The sequence below is a fragment of the Arachis hypogaea genome, chromosome 17, assembly GCF_003086295.3.
Source record: "Arachis hypogaea cultivar Tifrunner chromosome 17, arahy.Tifrunner.gnm2.J5K5, whole genome shotgun sequence".
NCBI lineage: Eukaryota > Viridiplantae > Streptophyta > Magnoliopsida > Fabales > Fabaceae > Arachis > Arachis hypogaea.
Window position 1 is genome coordinate 94,282,712 of NC_092052.1, and position 18,584 is coordinate 94,301,295.

General features: G+C 39.1%; 3 non-coding genes across 3 annotated transcripts; 1 reads left to right on the forward strand and 2 right to left on the reverse strand.

Moving 5' to 3' along the window:
- Nucleotides 1-1,433: 1,433 nt before the first annotated feature.
- LOC112768607 (small nucleolar RNA R71) lies at nt 1,434-1,541 on the reverse strand. The gene has a single exon (XR_003186014.1). It is a non-coding gene; the product is annotated as a small nucleolar RNA R71 (small nucleolar RNA).
- A 9,273-nt stretch (nt 1,542-10,814) lies between these two features.
- LOC112768085 (small nucleolar RNA R71) lies at nt 10,815-10,921 on the forward strand. Its single transcript, XR_003185523.1, has one exon. It is a non-coding gene; the product is annotated as a small nucleolar RNA R71 (small nucleolar RNA).
- A 5,355-nt stretch (nt 10,922-16,276) lies between these two features.
- On the reverse strand, nt 16,277-16,384 carry LOC112768448 (small nucleolar RNA R71). The gene has a single exon (XR_003185876.1). It is a non-coding gene; the product is annotated as a small nucleolar RNA R71 (small nucleolar RNA).
- Between the last annotated feature and the right edge of the window lie 2,200 nt (nt 16,385-18,584).

The following is an 18,584-nucleotide window of genomic DNA, read 5'->3' on the forward strand; positions in this document are numbered from 1 at the left end:
AAATTTCGAAAATTAGATTTGACTTATTCAAAAATTTTAAAAATCTAGTTGTTTTCATGAGTCAAATCAAATTTTCAATTTGAAAATCTTATCTTTTTCAAAATCTTTTTCAAAAATCAAATCTTTTTCAATTTTCTTAGTTATTTTCGAAAATTTTAAAAATATTTTTCAAAAATCTTTTTCTTAATTTTATCACATAATTTTCAAAAATAACATCATCAATTAATGTTTTGATTCAAAAATTTCAAGTTTGTTACTTGCTTGTTAAGAAAGATTCAAACTTTGAGTTCTAGAATCATATCTTGTGATTTCTTGTGAATCAAGTCATTAATTGTGATTTTAAAAATCAAATCTTTTTCAAATCTAATTTCAATCATATCTTTTTATCTCATCTTTTTAAAACTTATCTTTTTCAAAATTTGATTTTAAAATATCTTTTCTAACTTCTTATCTTCTTATCTTTTCAAAAATTGATTTTCAAAATTTGTTTCAACTAACTAACTAACTTTTTGTTTGTTTCTTATCCTTTTCAAAACTACCTAACTAACTCTCTCTCTAATTTTCGAAAATATCTTCCCTCTTTTTCAAAATTTCTTTTTAATTAAATAATTATTTTAATTTTTGATTTTAATTTTCGAAAAATTACTAACCTTTTTCAAAAACTATTTTCGAAAATCATTAACTATTTTTTAAAAATTATTTTCGAAAATTCTCCTTCTCTCTCATCTCCTTCTATTTATTTATTCATCTACTAACACTTCATCTCACCCAAATTCGAACCCCCTCTTCCATCTGTGTTCGAATTTCTTCTTCTTCTTTTCTTCTACTCACACAGGGACCTCTATACTATGGTAAAAAGGACCCTTATTATTATTATTTTTCTGTTCTTTCTTTTTCATATGAGCAGGAGCAAGGACAAGAACATTCTTGTTGAAGCAGATCTAGAACCAAAAAGGACTCTGAAAAGGAAACTAAGAGAAGCTAAATTACAACAATCCAGCAAGCACCTTTCAGAAATTTTCGAACAAGAAGAGGAGATGGCAGCCAAAAATAATAATAATGCAAGGAGGATGCTTGGTGACTTTACTGCACCTAATTCTAATTTACATGGAAGAATCATCTCCATTCCTACCATTGGAGCAAACAATTTTGAGCTGAAACCTCAATTAGTTTCTCTGATGTAGAAAAACTGCAAGTTTCATGGACTTCCATCTGAAGATCCTTTTCAGTTCTTAACTGAATTCTTGCAGATCTGTGATACTGTTAAGACTAATGGAGTAGATCCTGAAGTCTACAGGCTCATGTTTTTCCCTTTTGCTGTAAGAGACAGAGCTAGAATATGGTTGGACTCTCAACCTAAGGATAGCCTGAACTCTTGGGATAAGCTGGTCAAGGCTTTCTTAGCCAAGTTCTTTCCTCCTCAAAAGCTGAGTAAGCTTAGAGTGGATGTTCAGACCTTCAGACAGAAAGAAGGTGAATCCCTCTATGAAGCTTGGGAGAGATACAAAGGACTGACCAAAAAGTGTCCTTCTGACATGCTTTCAGAATAGACCATCCTGGATATATTCTATGATGGTCTGTCTAAATTAGCTAAGATGTCATTGGATACTTCTGCAGGTAGATCCATTCACCTAAAGAAAACGCCTGCAGAAGCTCAAGAACTCATTGACATGGTTGCTAATAACTAGTTCATGTACACTTCTGAGAGGAATCCTGTGAGTAATGGGACGCCTATGAAGAAGGGAGTTCTTGAAATTGATACTCTGAATTCCATATTGGCTCAGAATAAAATATTGACTCAGCAAGTCAATATGATTTCTCAGAGTCTGAATGGAATGCAAGCTGCATCCAATAGTACTCAAGAGGCAGCTTCTGAAGAAGAAGCCTATGATCCTGAAAACCCTACAATAGCAGAGGTAAATTATATAGGTGAACCTTATGGAAACACATATAATCCATCATGGAGAAATCACCCAAATCTCTCATGGAAGGATCAACAAAAGCCTCAACAAGGTTTTAATAACAATAGTAAACTTTTTCCATTATCCACTTAGCAACAGACAGAGAACTCTGAACAAAACACCTCTAATTTAGCAAACTTAGTCTCTGATCTATCTAAGGCCACTGTAAGTTTCATGAATGAAACAAGGTCCTCCATTAGAAATTTGGAGGCACAAGTGGGCCAGCTGAGTAAAAGGATCACTGAAATCCCTCCTAGTACTCTCCCAAGCAATACAGAAGAAAATCCAAAAGGAGAGTGCAAGGCCATTGAATTGATCACCATGGCTGAACTTGTAAAGGAAGGAGAGGACGTGAATCCCAAGGAGGAAGACCTCCTGGGACGTCCAGTGATCAATAAGGAGTTTCCCTCTGAGGAACCAAAGGAATCTGAGGCTCATCTAGAGACCATAGAGATTCCATTAAACCTCCTTATGTCATTCATGAGCTCTAATGAATATTCCTCTTCTGAAGAGAATGAGGATGTTACTGAAGAGCAAGTTACCAAGTACCTTGGTGCAATCATGAAGCTGAATGCCAAATTATTTGGTATTGAGACTTGGGAAGATGAACCTCCCTTGTTCACTAATGAACTGAGTGATCTGGATCAACTGACATTACCTCAGAAGAAACAGGATCCTGGAAAGTTCGTAATAGCTTGTACCATAGGCAACATGATCTTTGAAAAGGCTCTGTGTGACCTTGGTTCAGGGATAAACCTCATGCCCCTCTCTGTAATAGAGAAACTGGGAATCTATGGGGTGCAAGCTGCTAAAATCTCATTAGAGATGGCAGACAATTCAAGAAAACAGGCTTATGGACAAGTAGAGGACGTGTTAGTAAAGGTTGAAGGCCTTTACATCCCTGCTAATTTCATAGTCTTAGATACTGGGAAGAATGAGGATGAATTCATCATCCTTGGAAGACCCTTCCTAGCCACAGCAAAAGCTGTGATTGATGTTGACAGAGGTGAATTAGTCCTCCAATTGAATGAGGACTCCCTTGTGTTTACAACTCAAGGTTACCCTTCTGTAAACATGGAGAGGAAGCATAAAAAGCTTCTCTCAAAACAGAGTCAACCAGAGCCCCACAGTCAAACTCTAAGTTTGGTGTTGGGAGGCCACAACCAAACTCTAAGTTTGGTGTTGAACTCCCATATCCAAACTCTAAGTTTGGTGTTGGGGAGTCTCAACAATGCTCTGAACATCTGTGAGGCTCCATGAGAGCCCACTGTCAAGCTATTGACATTAAAGAAGCGCTTGTTGGGAGGCAACCCAATTTTTATTTATCTAATTCTATTTTTCTTGTTCTTTCATGTTTTATTAGGTTCATGATCATGTGGAGTCACAAAATAAATATAAAAATTAAAAACAGAATCAAAAAAATAGCAGAAGAAAAATCTCACCCTAGAGGAAGACCTTACTGGCGTTTAAACGCCAGTAAGAAGCATCTGGCTGGCGTTCAACGCCAGAACAGAGCATGGTTCTGGCACTGAACGCCCAAAATGGGCAGCATCTGGGTGTTTGAATGCCAGAATGGCACCCTGGAGAAGAGCTGGCGCTGAACTCCCAGAACAAGCATGGTTCTGGTGTTCAACGCCAGAAATGGGCAACAAATGGGCGTTCAACGCCCAGAACAAGCACCAATCTGGCGCTGAACGCCCAGAGTTGTGTGCAAGGGCATTTTGCATGCCTAATTTGGTGCAAGGTTGTAAATCCTTGAACACCTCAGGATCTGTGGACCCCACAGGATCACCTTAGGATCTGTGGATCCCACAGGATCCCCATCTACCTCCACTCACTTCTTCTCACCTCTCTTTCACACAATCCCATAAACCTACCTCATAAACTCCACCTACCTTCAAAATTCAAAATCAATTTCCCACCCAAACCCACCCTATATGGCCAAACCTTACGCCCCTCCCTTCCCTATATAAAGCCTTCCATTCTTCTTCATTTTCACACAACACAACCCTCTCTTCCCCTTCTTGGCCGAAACACAACCCTCCCCCCTCTCCTCCATATTTTCTTCTTCTTCTTCATCTATTATTTCTTCTCTTGCTCGAGGGCGAGCAAAATTCTAAGTTTGGTGTGGTAAAAGCATAAGCTTTTTGTTTTTCCATTACCATTGATGGCACCTAAGACCGGAGAATCCTCTAGAAAAGGGAAAGAGAAGACAAAAGCTTCCACCTCCGAGTCATGGGAGATGGAAAGATTCATCTCCAAAGCTCATCAAGACCACTTCTATGATGTTGTGGTCAAGAAGAAGGTGATCCCCGAGGTCTCTTTCAAGCTCAAGAAGAATGAGTATCCGGAGATCCGACATGAAATCCAAAGAAGAGGTTGGGAAGTTCTAACAAAACCCATCCAACAAGTCGGCATCCTAATGGTTCAAGAGTTCTATGCCAATGCATGGATCACTAGGAACCATGATCAAAGTAAGAACCCAAACCCAAAGAATTATATTACAATGGTTCGGGGGAAATACTTAGATTTTAGTCCGGCAAATGTGAGGTTGGTGTTTAACTTACCTATGATGCAAGGAGATGCATGCCCCTACACTAGAAGGGTCAACTTTAATCAAAGGTTGGACCAAGTCCTCATAGACATATGTGTGGAAGGAGCTCAATGGAAGATTGACTCCAAAGGCAAGCCGGTTCAATTAAGAAGACTGGACCTCAAGCCTGTGGCTAGAGGATGGTTGGAATTCATCCAACGCTCCATCATCCCACTAGCAACCGATCTGAAGTTACTGTGGATCGGGCCATCATGATCCATAGCATCATGATTGGAGAGGAAGTAGAAGTTCATGAAGTCATCTCCCTTGAACTCTAGAAAATAGCCGAAAAGCCCTCTCCTTGGGCAAAGTTAGCTTTTCCTCATCTTATTTGCCATCTATGTTACTCAGTTGGAGCTTTCATAGAAGGAGACATTCCCATTGAGGAAGAGAAGCCCATCACTAAGAAAAAGATGGAGCAAGCAAGAGAGCCCATTCATGGAGCTCAAGAGGCGCATGAAGCTCATCACCATGAGATCCCGGAAATGCCTCAAATGCATTTTCCTCCACAAAACTATTGGGAGCAAATCAACACCTCTCTAGGAGAATTAAGTTCCAACATGGGACAATTAAGGGTGGAACATCAAGAGCACCCCATCATCCTTCACGAAATAAGAGAAGATCAAAAAGCAATGAGGGAGGAGCAACAAAGACAAGGAAGAGACATAGAAGAGCTCAAGGACATCATTGGTTCCACAAGAAGGAAACGCCACCATCACTAAGGTGGACTCATTCCTTATTCTTACATTCTCTATTTTTCGTTTTCTCTATGTTAAGTGCTTATCTATGTTTGTGTCTTATTACATGATCATTAGTAGTTAGTAACTTTGTCTTAAAGTCATGAATGTCCTATGAATCCATCACCTCTCTTAAATGAAAAATGTTTTAATTCAAAAGAACAAGAAGTACATAAGTTTTGAATTTATCCTTGAACTTAGTTTAATTATGTTGATGTGGTGACAATGCTTCTTATTTTCTGAATGAATGCTTGAACAGTGCATATGTCTTTTGAAGTTGTTGTTTAAGAATGTTAAATATGTTGCCTCTTGAAAGAATGATGATAAGGAGACACGTTATTTGATAATCTGAAAAATCATAAAAATGATTCTTGAAGCAAGAAAAAGCAGCAAAGAACAAAGCTTGCAGAAAAAAAAAAAGAAAAAAAAGTAGCAAAAAAAAAAAAATAGAAAGAAAAAGAAAAAGCAAGCAGAAAAAGCCAAAAGCTCTTAAAACCAAGAGGCAAGAGCAAAAAGCCAGTAACCCTTAAAACCAAAACGCAAGGGTAATAAAAAGGATCCCAAGGCTTTGAGCATCAGTGGATAGGAGGGCCTAAAGGAATAAAATCCTGGCCTAAGTGGCTAAACCAAGCTGTCCCTAACCATGTGCTTGTGGCGTGAAGGTGTCAAGTGAAAACTTGAGACTGAGCGGTTAAAGTCAAGGTCCAAAGCAAAAAAAAAAAGAGTGTGCTTAAGAACCCTGGACACCTCTAATTGGGGACTTTAGCAAAGATGAGTCACAATCTGAAAAGGTTCACCCAATTATGTGTCTGTGGCATTTATGTATCCGGTGGTAATACTGGAAAACAAAGTGCTTAGGGCCACGGCCAAGACTCATAAAATAGCTGTGTTCAAGAATCATCATATTGAACTAGGAGAATCAATAACACTATCTGAACTCTGAGTTCCTATAGATGCCAATCATTCTGAACTTCAATGGATAAAGTGAGATGCCAAAACTATTCAAGAGGCAAAAAGCTACAAGTCCCGCTCATCTGATTGGAGCTATGTTTCATTGATAGTTTGGAATTTATAGTATATTCTCTTCTTTTTATCCTATTTGATTTTCGGTTGCTTGGGGACAAGCAACATTTAAGTTTGGTGTTGTGATGAGCGGATAATTTATACGCTTTTTGGCATTGTTTTTAGTATGTTTTTAGTAGAATCTGGTTACTTTTAGGGATGTTTTCATTAGTTTTTATGTTAAATTCACATTTTTGGACTTTACTATGAGTTTGTGTGTTTTTCTGTGATTTCAGGTATTTTCTGGCTGAAATTGAGGGACTTGAGCAAAAATCAGATTTAGAGGTTGAAGAAGGACCGCTAATGTTGTTGGATTCTGACCTCCCTGCACTCAATGTAGATTTTTTGGAGCTACAGAACTCAAAATGGCGCGTTTCCAATTGCGTTAGAAAGTAGACATCCAAGTCTTTCCAGCAATGTATAATAGTCCATACTTTGGCCGAGTTTAGATGACGTAAAAGGGCGTTGAACGCCAGTTCTACACTGCTGTCTAGAGTTAAACGCCAGAAACAAGTCACAAACCAGAGTTGAACGCCAGAAATACGTTACAACCTGGCGTTCAACTCCAGAAAGAGCCTCTGCACGTGTAACATTCAAGCTCATCCCAAGCACACACCAAGTGGTCCCCGGAAGTGGATTTATGCATCAATTACTTACTTCTGTAAACCCTAGTAGCTAGTTTATTATAAATAGGACTTTTTACTATTGTATTAGACATCCTGTATTGTATTTTTTGATCCTGCGATCACGTTTTGGGGGCTGGCCATTCGGCCATGCCTGGACCTTTCACTTATGTATTTTCAACAGTAGAGTTTCTACACTCCATAGATTAAGGTGTGGAGCTCTGCTGTTCCTCAAAGATTAATGCAAAGTACTACTGTTTTTCTATTCAATTCAACTTATTCCGCTTCTAAGATATTCATTTGCACTTCAACCTAAATGTGATGAACGTGACAATCATCATCATTCCCTATGAACGCGTGCCTGATAACCACCTCCGTTCTACCTTAGATTGAATGAGTATCTCTTGGATCTCTTAATCAGAATCTTCGTAGTGTAAGCTAGATTGATGGCGGCATTCATGAGAATCCGGAAAGTCTAAACCTTGTCTGTGGTATTCCGAGTAGGATTCTGGGATTGAATGACTGTGACGAACTTCAAACTCGCGAGTGCTGGGCGTAGTGACAGACGCAAAAGGAGGGTGAATCCTATTCCAGTATGATCTTGAACCTCAGATGATTAGCCGTGCTGTGACAGAGCATTTGGACCATTTTCACAAGAGGATAGGATGCAGCCATTGGCAAGGGTGATGCCTCTAGACGATTAGCCATGCAGTGACAGCGCATCGGACCATTTTCCAGAGAGGATTAAAAGTAGCCATTGACAACGGTGATGTCCTTACATAAAGCCAGCCATGGAAAGGAGTAAGATTGATTGGATGAAGATAGCAGGAAAGCAGAAGTTCAGAGGAATGAACGCATCTCCATACACTTATCTGAAATTCTCACCAATGATATACATAAGTATTTCTATCTTTATTTTCTGTCTATTTACTATTAATATTCGAAAACTCCATAACTATTTGATATCCGCCTGACCGAGATTTACAAGGTGACCATAGCTTGCTTCAAGCCGACAATCTCCGTGGGATCGACCCTTACTCACGTAAGGTTTATTACTTGGACGACCCAGTGCACTTGCTGGTTAGTTGTATCGAAGTTGTGAATGAAAAACAATTTATTTAGACGTGCGTACAGAGTTTCTGGCGCCGTGGCCTGAGATCACAATTTCGTGCAACACTTCTCATCTTCTAAACCCCGATTACAACCTTTATAGCCAATAATAAGAACATACTTCCTCGTAATTCCTTGAGAAGACGATCCGAGGTTTGAATACTCGGTTAACAATTTTTAAAGGGGTTTGTTACTTGTGACACCCAACACGTTTGTACGAAGGAATTTTTGTCGGTTTAGAGACTATATCTACAATGCAACTGTTTCTATGAATCTCTTTACTGGTAAAAAGCCCAACGTCAGGCACCTTGGGTGACACCAAACTTAGTTTGGAGCATTGTGATGAAAAAGTCTTTGTTCAAAGCTCCAAGACTAGCATGCTCTGAGTTGCATTCATGCTTTCTTGGCATGCTTTGAACACCAAACTTGTTCTTCACTATATACTGCATAACAAGGATTTTACCAAGTGTTAGTCAAGTTTGGTTTGGAATTCATAAAAATTGACTTATTAACTATTTTCTAAAAGCATATAAAACATGGGTTGCCTCCCATGAAGCGCTTCTTTAGAGTCACTAGCTTGACGTTTTGCCTTCATCAGGGAGGTCGATAGTGCTTCAAGTCTTCTCCTCTGGCAGTAGACCTATATCCAGTAGTTGTATCAATGATCTCTACATGTTCCAAGGAGAGAACTCGGTTGATAGCGAAGACCTTAGGTAGCTGAGATGGCACAGTGGGGAGATCAGGGGGGATATCTGGGAAGTAAGCTGAGATCACTTTATCCCCTGGAGAGAAGTCCTCTGTAGGAATCTTTTTGTTCCTCCACCTCCTTGGTACCTTCTTCTTTGTTCCTTGTGATGTTGTCTTACTCTTTGTGGCCTCTTCTTCTAAAGGAATTTTGATGTTGTCATCACATGCCTCTGGTGGTTTAGGTTCTTCCAGCTTTTCCTTGAGCTGTGACAGCTGCTTGTTTCCTTGTCCATCAACCAAGGGAATCTCCGGATGAGCTTGTTGTTCTTCAGTACTCATCTCTTCCTTCAGTATCTCACTGTGATCCTTCCTTGGTTCCTTGTTCTCTTGATCTGTTTCTTGTGAGTGTTTGAAAATAGTGAAGGCGAGCTGTTCATGATGGATCCTCAAAATTAGCTCCCCTCGCTCCACATCTATGAGTGCTCTGGCTGTAGCTAGGAATCGTCTTCCCAATATGATTGGGTGAGTGTAACTCTCTTTCATGTCCAATATGACAAAGTCTGTTGGGAGGAAGTATTTCCCAACCTTTACCAACACATTTTCCACCACTCCTATTGCTTGTTTTTGAGTTTTGTCACCCAGCCTGATGACTACATCTGTGGGCATTATCTCATTGATCTGCAGCCTCTTCGCAAGGGACAAGGGCATTAAGTTGATTCTTGCTCCCAAATCGCAGAGTGCTCTATCAAACATTGTTTCTCTTATGGCACAGGGTATGTGAAAACTCCCTGGGTCCTTTCTTTTTGTAGGAAACTCTGGTTGAATGAGGGCGCTGCACTCCTTGTTCATCACTATAGTTTGGCCTCCCTTGAGTGAGCTTTTCCTGGGAAGCAGTTCCTTCATATAGTTGATGTATGCAGGCATTTGTTGGATGGTCTTGATGAATGGTATGTTTACATGCAGAGATGCAAACAAGTTAATAATTCTTGAGTATATTCTCTTCTCCATAGCACCATTGAGTAGTTGGAGAAAGGGTGCATAGAGTCTTAGCAGCTCTTGTTGTGAGATTTTTGGTTCTTGGTGATCTTTTTCCTTCTTCTCTACTGAGGTATCTCCAGGTTGTTCTGACTGCTTGCTTGGCTTGTCCTCAGTCTCCTTATCACTTATAGTGACCATCTTGCAATCTTCCCATCTTACTTTCTTGGTTTCACCTCTCGGATTTTTTTCTGTATCACTTGGGGATCCATCTGTAGGTTTGGGCATCTACTCAGAGAGATATCCCACTTGAGATTCCAACCTCTTGATGGTATCTCCCTGGTTCTTAAAATTTGCTTACACTTCCTCCTTAAATGCCTTGTTGTCTTGAATCTCTTTCCCTATGCCTTCAAGTAGATTCTCAATCCTTGAGAGTCTGCCATCAAATGATGGTGGATTGGGATTAGAGGTGGAAGGATGAGGAGTGTTATTTTGGTTTTGATATGGATGTGGAGAGGTGTTGTCATGGTGGTGTTGATATGTTCTCTGTGTGAATTATTGGTGAGCTGCATTATTGTTGGGGTTGTGATGTCTCCGATCTTGGCCTTGATCTTGTTGATTCCCCCACCCAAAGTTTGGGTGATTCCTCCAACCAGGGTTGTAGGTCTTGGAGTATGGATCATGGTTTTGCCTAGGTGAATTCCCAATGTAGTTGGCTTGCTCCTGACTACCCTCTTCTTCTTCATTCACTCCTTCTTGGGTTGCTGATGAAGTGGTGATTGCTGCTACTTGGTTCCTCTCCATCTTCTTGGTGAGGTCAGCCAGCTGCTTGGTAATGAGCTTATTTTGGGCCAGCAGAGCATCTACATTGTTTAGCTCCATCACTCCTCTAGTGTTCCCTCTTTCAGAAGCATAGAAACAGTCATTTTCTGCTATAGTTTCAATGACATCTATGGCCTCCTCAATGGTCTTCTTGTTCAGAGATCCCCCGGATGAGTGGTCTACTGCTTTCTTTGATTCATAAGAAAGGCCTTCATAGAAAATGTGTAGCTGCACCCATTCATTGAACATATCTGGTGGACACCTCCTTGTCAGGTCCTTAAACCTCTCCCATGCTTCATATAGAGTCTCACCATCTTGTTGCCTGAAAGTTTGGACCTCAGCTCTCAGCCTGTTAATTCTTTGGGGAGGATAGAATCTGGCTAAAAATTTGTTCACCACATCTTCCCAAGTTGTCAAACTCTCCTTCGGAAAAGACTCCAGCCACTTGGCTGCGTTATCCTTGAGTGAGAATGGAAATAAGAGCAGTCTATAGGCGTCAGGATGAACACCATTAGACTTTACCGTGTCACATATCCTCAGGAAGGTGGTTAGATGTTGATTGGTGTCTTCTTGGACTCCTCCTCCGAACGAACAGTTGTTCTGAACAAGGGTGATGAGCTGCGGTTTTAGTTAAAAATTATTGGCATGGACGGTCGGCTTTTGAATGCTACTTCCACAGTTTCCTGGGTTTGGATTGATGTAAGAGCCTAGAACTCTTCTCTCCTCCCCAGCATAATTTGCTCGACCTTCTCTGCCATGGTTGTGAGCCTCTTCTTCATGATGGTTTTCCATGTTTTCTTTCATGTTTGGTTCAAAGTATTCCTCCTCTTCCTCGGCACCCACTACTCATTTTTCTCTTGCTTCCCTCTTTAATCTAAGGAAGGTCTTCTTAGGTTCTGAATCAAAGGAAGTTGAAGCCCCGCTTCTTCTCCCTGTCATACAACCAACAAAGCACAAGCAAGGAAAATGGATGCAGAAAGTATTTCTGTTAGAATTACTGTTAGTGTGAGTGATGCAATATATCAAACAGTTAGTGGGTCAGTGAATGGAATTGTAAATAACTAAAAAAAATGAAAAAGTAAGGGGAGGGGAAGAAATTAACTAAAACTGAAAGTAAATTACTCAAACAGAAAATTAAATCAAACAAAGTAAAAATGCTCAATCTAGTTATCCTCCAATTTAATCATTGTTGATTCAAAATCAATCCCCGGCAACGGCGCCATAAACTTAATACGCAAAAAACTTGTCTCGCAACAAATTTCCTTCGGCAAGTGTACCGAATTTGTCGTCAAGTAAAAACTCACAATAGAGTGAGGTCGAATCCCACAGAGATTGATTGATCAAGCAACTTTAATTAAAGGAATGTTCTAGTTGAGCGAACCAGAATTTGAGTTGGGAAGTGAAGAAAATTAAATGGCGAGAAAGTAAATAGCAGAAACAGTAAATGCTGGAAATAAAGAGCTGAATGTAAATGGCGGAAAGTAAATTGCAGAATCTTAAATGGGGATGGAGAAATTGCTCATAAAAGTAAATGGCAGAAATTAAAAAGAATGAGTAAGATCAGAAATGGGGAGTTCATTGGGCTCAGGAGATGTTGCATTCTCCGGATCAAGTTCATTTTCATCTCTTCCTCAATCAATGCATTCATTGATCTCCTTGGCAATCTTAAGTGATCGAATTACAATTCCTTGTAATTCAATCTCTCAAATCTTGATCAATAGCCAATTCCTTGGTCAATATCTCATGAGAAGAGATGAAGTATGGTCACTGATTATACCACATGCATTTCCCAAATCAAGTGTTGGAAGGATTATAGTCACATATCCATCCACACCCAATTTGGTCCAGCATGAGAAAGCATTTCTAGCATGATCCCTTCATTCCTCTTTCAAGGTTCAGAAGAGATCCAAGTATGAATAGCTTCTTTTCCAAGATAACTACCCAATTGGATGAAGATCGAAAGCTTTCTAGTAAAATCAAGAGAAAAGATAGAAGAAGGAGAATGAAAACTAAAATTGATCCATCAAATTACAACAGAGCTCCCTAACCCAATGAAAGGGTGATGAGCGGATAATTTATACGCTTTTTGGCATTGTTTTTAGTATGTTTTTAGTAGGATCTATTTAATTTTAGCGATGTTTTTATTAGTTTTTATATTAAATTCACATTTCTGGACTTTACTATGAGTTTGTGTGTTTTTCTGTGATTTCAGGTATTTTCTGGCTGAAATTGAGGGACTTGAGCAAAAATCAGATTCAAAGGCAGAAGAAGGACTGCTGATGCTGTTGGATTCTGACCTCCCTGCACTCAAAGTGGATTTTCTGGAGCTACATAACTCAAACTGGTGCACTTCTAATTGCGTTGGAAATTTGACATCCAGGGCTTTCCAGCAATATATAATAGTCCATACTTTGGGCGAGTTAAGATGATGAAAAAGGGCGTTGAACGCCAGTTCTACGCTGCAGTCTCGAGTTAAACGCCAGAAACACGTCACGAACTAGAGTTGAACGCCAAAAACATCTTACAACTTGGCCTTCAACTCCAGAAGAAGCCTCTGCACGTGTAACATTCAAGCTCAGCCCAAGCACACACTAAGTGGGCCCCGAAAGTGGATTTATGCATCAATTACTTACTTCTGTAAACCCTAGTAACTAGTTTAGTATAAATAGGACCTTTTACTATTGTATTAGGCATCTTGGGATGTCTAGTTCTTAGATCATGGGGGCTGGCCATTCGGCCATGCCTGGACCTTATCACTTATGTATTTTCAACGGTAGAGTTTCTACACACCATAGATTAAGGTGTGGAGCTCTGCTGTTCTTCACGAATTAATGCAAAGTACTACTGTTTCTCTATTCAATTCAACTTATTCTGCTTCTAAGATATTCATTCGCAATTCAATATGAATGTGATGAACGTGACAATCATCATCATTCCCATACGAACGCGTGCCTGACAACCACTTCCGTTCCACCTTAGATTGGATGAATATCTCTTGGATCTCTTAATTAGAATCTTCGTGGTATAAGCTAGATTGATGGCGGCATTCATGAGAGTCCGGAAAGTGTAAACCTTGTCTGTGGTATTCCGAGTAGGATTCAGGGATTGAATGATTGTGACGAACTTCAAACTCGCGAGTGCTGGGCGTAGTGACAGACGCAAAAGGATAGTAAATCCTATTCCAGTATGATCGAGAACCTCCAGATGATTAGCCATGCAGTGACAGCGCATCGGACCATTTTCACAGAGAGGATGGGATGTAGCCATTGACAACGGTGATGCCTCCAGATGATTAGCCATGCAGTGACAGCGCATCGGACCATTTTCACAGAGAGGATGAGATGTAGCCATTGACGACGGTGATGACTTTACATAAAGCCAGCCATGGAAAGGAGTAGGATTGATTGGATGAAGACAGCAGGAAAGCAGAGGTTCAGAGGAACAAACGCATCTCTATATGCTTATCTGAAATTCCCACCAATGAATTACATAAGTATTTCTATCTTTATTTTCTATTTATTTATAATTTATTTTCAAAAACTCCATAATCAATTATTATTTGCCTGACTGAGATTTACAAGGTGACCATTGCTTGCTTCATACCAACAATTTCCGTGGGATCGACCCTTACTCACGTAAGGTTTTATTACTTGGACGACCCAGTGCACTTGCTGGTTAGTTGTGCAAAGTTGTGAAGTTATGTTTGGACCATGGTATTGTGCACCAGTTTTGGCACCATTGCCAGGGAGAGAACGATCAACAAATTTTACAACCTCTGAGTAACAATTTCGCATACCAAGTTTTTGGCGCCGTTGCCGGGGATTGTTCGAGTTTAGACAACTGACGGTTCATCGTGTTGCTCAGATTAGGTAATTTTCTTTTTGTTTTATTTTCAAAAATTTTTCAAAAAAATCTTTCAAAAATTTCTCATCTGTCTTCGAAAATTATTTCAGAATTTTTAAGAATGAATTCTAGAGTTTCATGAAAAATGTTGGAGCCTGGCTGGCTGTAAAGCCATGTCTAATTCTTTTGGATAGGGGCTTCCAACCATCAGCATAGAGGCAAGTTAATTTGAATATCAGCTGTTGCAAGCCTGATTTATATCCTAAAGCTGGCTGGCTATTAAGCCATGCCCAACCCTTGGATTGGAGCTTTAGGCCAACATTGAAATATTCCTGGAATTCTTATTAAAAATTTTGAATTTCTATTTTCTTTTTCCTTTATGTTTTTCGAAAAAATTAAAAGAAAATCCAAAAAAATTAGAAAATCATAAAAATAAAAAATATTTTGTGTTTCTTGTTTGAGTCTTGAGTCAATTTTTAAGTTTGGTGTCAATGGCATACTCATCTTGCATTTTTCAAAAATTGCATTCATGCATTGCATTCATCATGATCTTCAAGTTGTTCTTGATAAACCTTCTTGATTGATCTTCATATTTTATTATTTTGTGTTGTATGGTGTTTTTCATATGCATTCTTGCATTCATAGTGTCTATACATTAAAGATTTCTAAGTTTGGTGTCTTGCATGTTTTCTTTGCATTAAAAATTTTCAAAAATAAGTTCTTGGTGTTCATCTTGACATTCAAAGTGTTCTTGGTGTTCATCTTGAAATTCATGGTGTTCTTGCATGCATCACATGTTTAGATCCAAAATTTTCATGCATTGCATCATTTTCATGTTTTTCTCTTTCATCATTAAAAATTCAAAATTCAAAAAATATCTTTCCCTTTTTCACTCATAAATTTCGAAAATTTGGATTGACTTTTTCAAAAATTTTTAAAATCTAGTTGTTTTTATAAGTCAAATCAAATTTTCAATTTAAAAATCTTATCTTTTTCAAAATCTCTTTCAAAAATCAAATCGTTTTCATTTCTCTTATTTATTTTCAAAAATTTTAAAAATATTTTTCAAAAATCTTTTTCTTAATTTTATTTCATAATTTTCGAAAATATCATCAAAAATTAATGTTTTGATTCAAAAATTTCAAGTTTGTTACTTGCTTGTTAAGAAGGATTCAAACTTTTAGTTCTAGAATCATATCTTGTGATTACTTGTGAGTCAAGTCATTAATTTTAATTTTTAAAATCAAATCTTTTTCAAAACTAATTTCAATCATATCTTTTCAAAAATATCTTTTTATCCTATCTTTTTCAAATATCTTTTCTAACTTCTTATCTTCTTATCTTTTCAAAATTGAATTTCAAATCTTTTTCAACTAACTAATTGACTTTTTGTTTGTTTCTTATCTTTTTCAAAACTACCTAACTAACTATCCCTCTCTAATTTTTGAAAATCCTCTTTCTCTCTCAGCTGCTTCTATTTATTTATTCATCTACTAACACTTCATCTCACCCAAATTCGACCCCCCTCTGCCATCTGTGTTCGAATTTTCTCTTCTTCCCTTCTTTACATTACATTATTTTCTTCTTCTACTCACACAGGGGAACCTCTATACCTGTGTAAAAAGGAAGAGGAGATGGCAGCCGAAAATAATAATAATGCAAGGAGGATGCTTGGTGACTTTACTGCACCTAATTCCAATTTACATGGAAGAAGTATCTCCATCCCTACCATTGGAGCAAACAATTTTGAGTTGAGACAGAGCTAGAGTGTGGTTGGACTCTCAAACCAAAGATAGCCTGAATTCTTGGGATAAGCTGGTCACGGCTTTCTTAGCCAAGTTCTTTCCTCCTCAAAAGCTGAGCAAGCTTAGAGTGGATGTTCAAACCTTCAGACAGAAAGAAGGTGAATCCCTCTATGAAGCTTGGGAGAGATACAAGGAACTGACCAAAAAGTGTCCTTCTGACATGCTTTCAGAATGGACCATCCTGGATATATTCTATGATGGTCTGTCTGAATTAGCTAAGATGTCATTGGATACTTCTGCAGGTGGATCCATTCACCTAAAGAAAACGCCTGCAGAAGCTCAAGAACTCATTGACATGGTTGCTAACAACCAGTTTATGTACACTTCTGAGAGGAATCCTGTGAGTAATGGGATGTCTCAGAAGAAGGGAGTTCTTGAAATTGATACTCTAAATGCCATATTGGCTCAGAACAAAATATTGACTCAGCAAGTCAATATGATTTCTCAGAGTCTGAATGGAATGCAAGTTGCATCCAACAGTACTCAGGAGGCATCTTCTGAAGAAGAAGCTTATGATCCTGAGAACCCTGCAATAGCAGAGGTAAATTATATGGGTGAACCTTATGGGAACACCTATAACCCCTCATGGAGAAATCACCCAAATTTCTCATGGAAGGATCAACAAAAGCCTCAGCAAGGATTTAATAATGGTGGAAGAAACAGGTTTAACAATAGTAAACCTTTTCCATCATCCACTCAGCAACAGACAGAGAATTCTGAGCAGAATCCATCTAGCTTAGCAAGTTTAGTCTCTGATCTATCTAAGGCCACTGTGAGTTTCATGAATGAAAAAAGGTCTTCCATTAGAAATTTGGAAGCACAAGTGGGCCAGCTGAGTAAAAGAATCACTGAGATCCCTCCTAGTACTCTCCCAAGCAATACAGAAGAAAATACAAAAGGAGAGTGCAAGGCTATTGACATAGTCAACACGGCCGAACCTAGAGAGGAAGGGGAGGACGTAAATCCCAAGGAGGAAGACCTCCTGGGACGTCCAATGATCAATAAGGAGTATCCCTTTGAGGAACCAAAGGACTCTGAGGCTCATATAGAGACCATAGAGATTCTATTGAACCTCCTTACGCCCTTCATGAGCTGTGAAGAGTATTATTCTTCTGAAGAGAATGAGGATGTTACTGAAGAGCAAGTTGCCAAGTTCCTTGGTGCAACCATGAAACTGAATGCCAATTTATTTGGTAGTGAGACTTGGGGAGATGAACCTCCCCTGTTCACCAATGAACTAAATGCATTGGATCAACTGAGATTGCCTCAGAAGAAACAGGATCCTGGAAAATTCCTCATTCCTTGTACCATAGGCACCATGACCTTTGAGAAGGCTCTATGTGACCTTGGGTCAGGAATAAACCTCATGCCACTCTCTGTAATGGAGAACTTGGGAATCTTTGAGGTGCAAGCTGCCAGAATCTCATTAGAGATGGCAGACAACTCAAGAAAAGAGGCTTATGGACAAGTAGAGGACGTGTTAGTAAAGGTTGAAGGCCTTTACATCCCTGTTGACTTCATAAACCTAGATTCTGGGAAGGATGAGGATGAATCCATCATCCTTGGAAGACCCTTCCTAGCCACAGCAAGAGTTGTGATTGATGTTAACAGAGGTGAACTAGTCCTTCAATTGAATGAGGACTCCCTTGTGTTTAAAACTCAAGGTCATCCTTCTGTAAACATGGAAAAGAGGCACAGTAAGCTTCTCTCAAAACAGAGTCATACAGAGCCCCTACAATCAAAATCTAAGTTTGGTGTTGGGAAGTCTCAACAATGCTCTGAACATCTGTGAGGCTCCATGAGAGCCCACTGTCAAGCTATTGACATTAAAGAAGTGCTTGTTAGGAGGCAACCCAATTTTTATTTATCTAATTTTATTTTTCTTGTTCTTTCATGTTTTATTAGGTTCATGATCATGTGGAGTCACAAAATAAATAGAAAAATTGAAAACAGAATCAAAAATAGCAGAAGAAAAATCACACCCTGGAGGAAGGACTTACTGGCGTTCAATGCCAGAACAGAGCATGGATCTGGCGCTGAACGCCTGAAACAAGCATAGAACTAGTGTTCAACGCCAGAAACATGCTGCATCTGGGCGTTGAACGCCCAGAACAAGCATCAGTTTGGCGTTTAAACGCCAGAATTGCATGCAAAGGCATTTTACATGCCTAATTGGTGCAGGGATGTAAATCCTTGACACCTCAAGATCTGTGGACCTCACAGGATCATCTCAGGATCTGTGGACCCCACAGGATCCTTACCTTCCCTCCTCATAATCCTAGATTCTTCCACATCTTCTTCTTCATCTATTCTTTCTTCTCTTGCTCGAGAGCGAGCAATATTCTAAGTTTGGTGTGGTAAAAGCA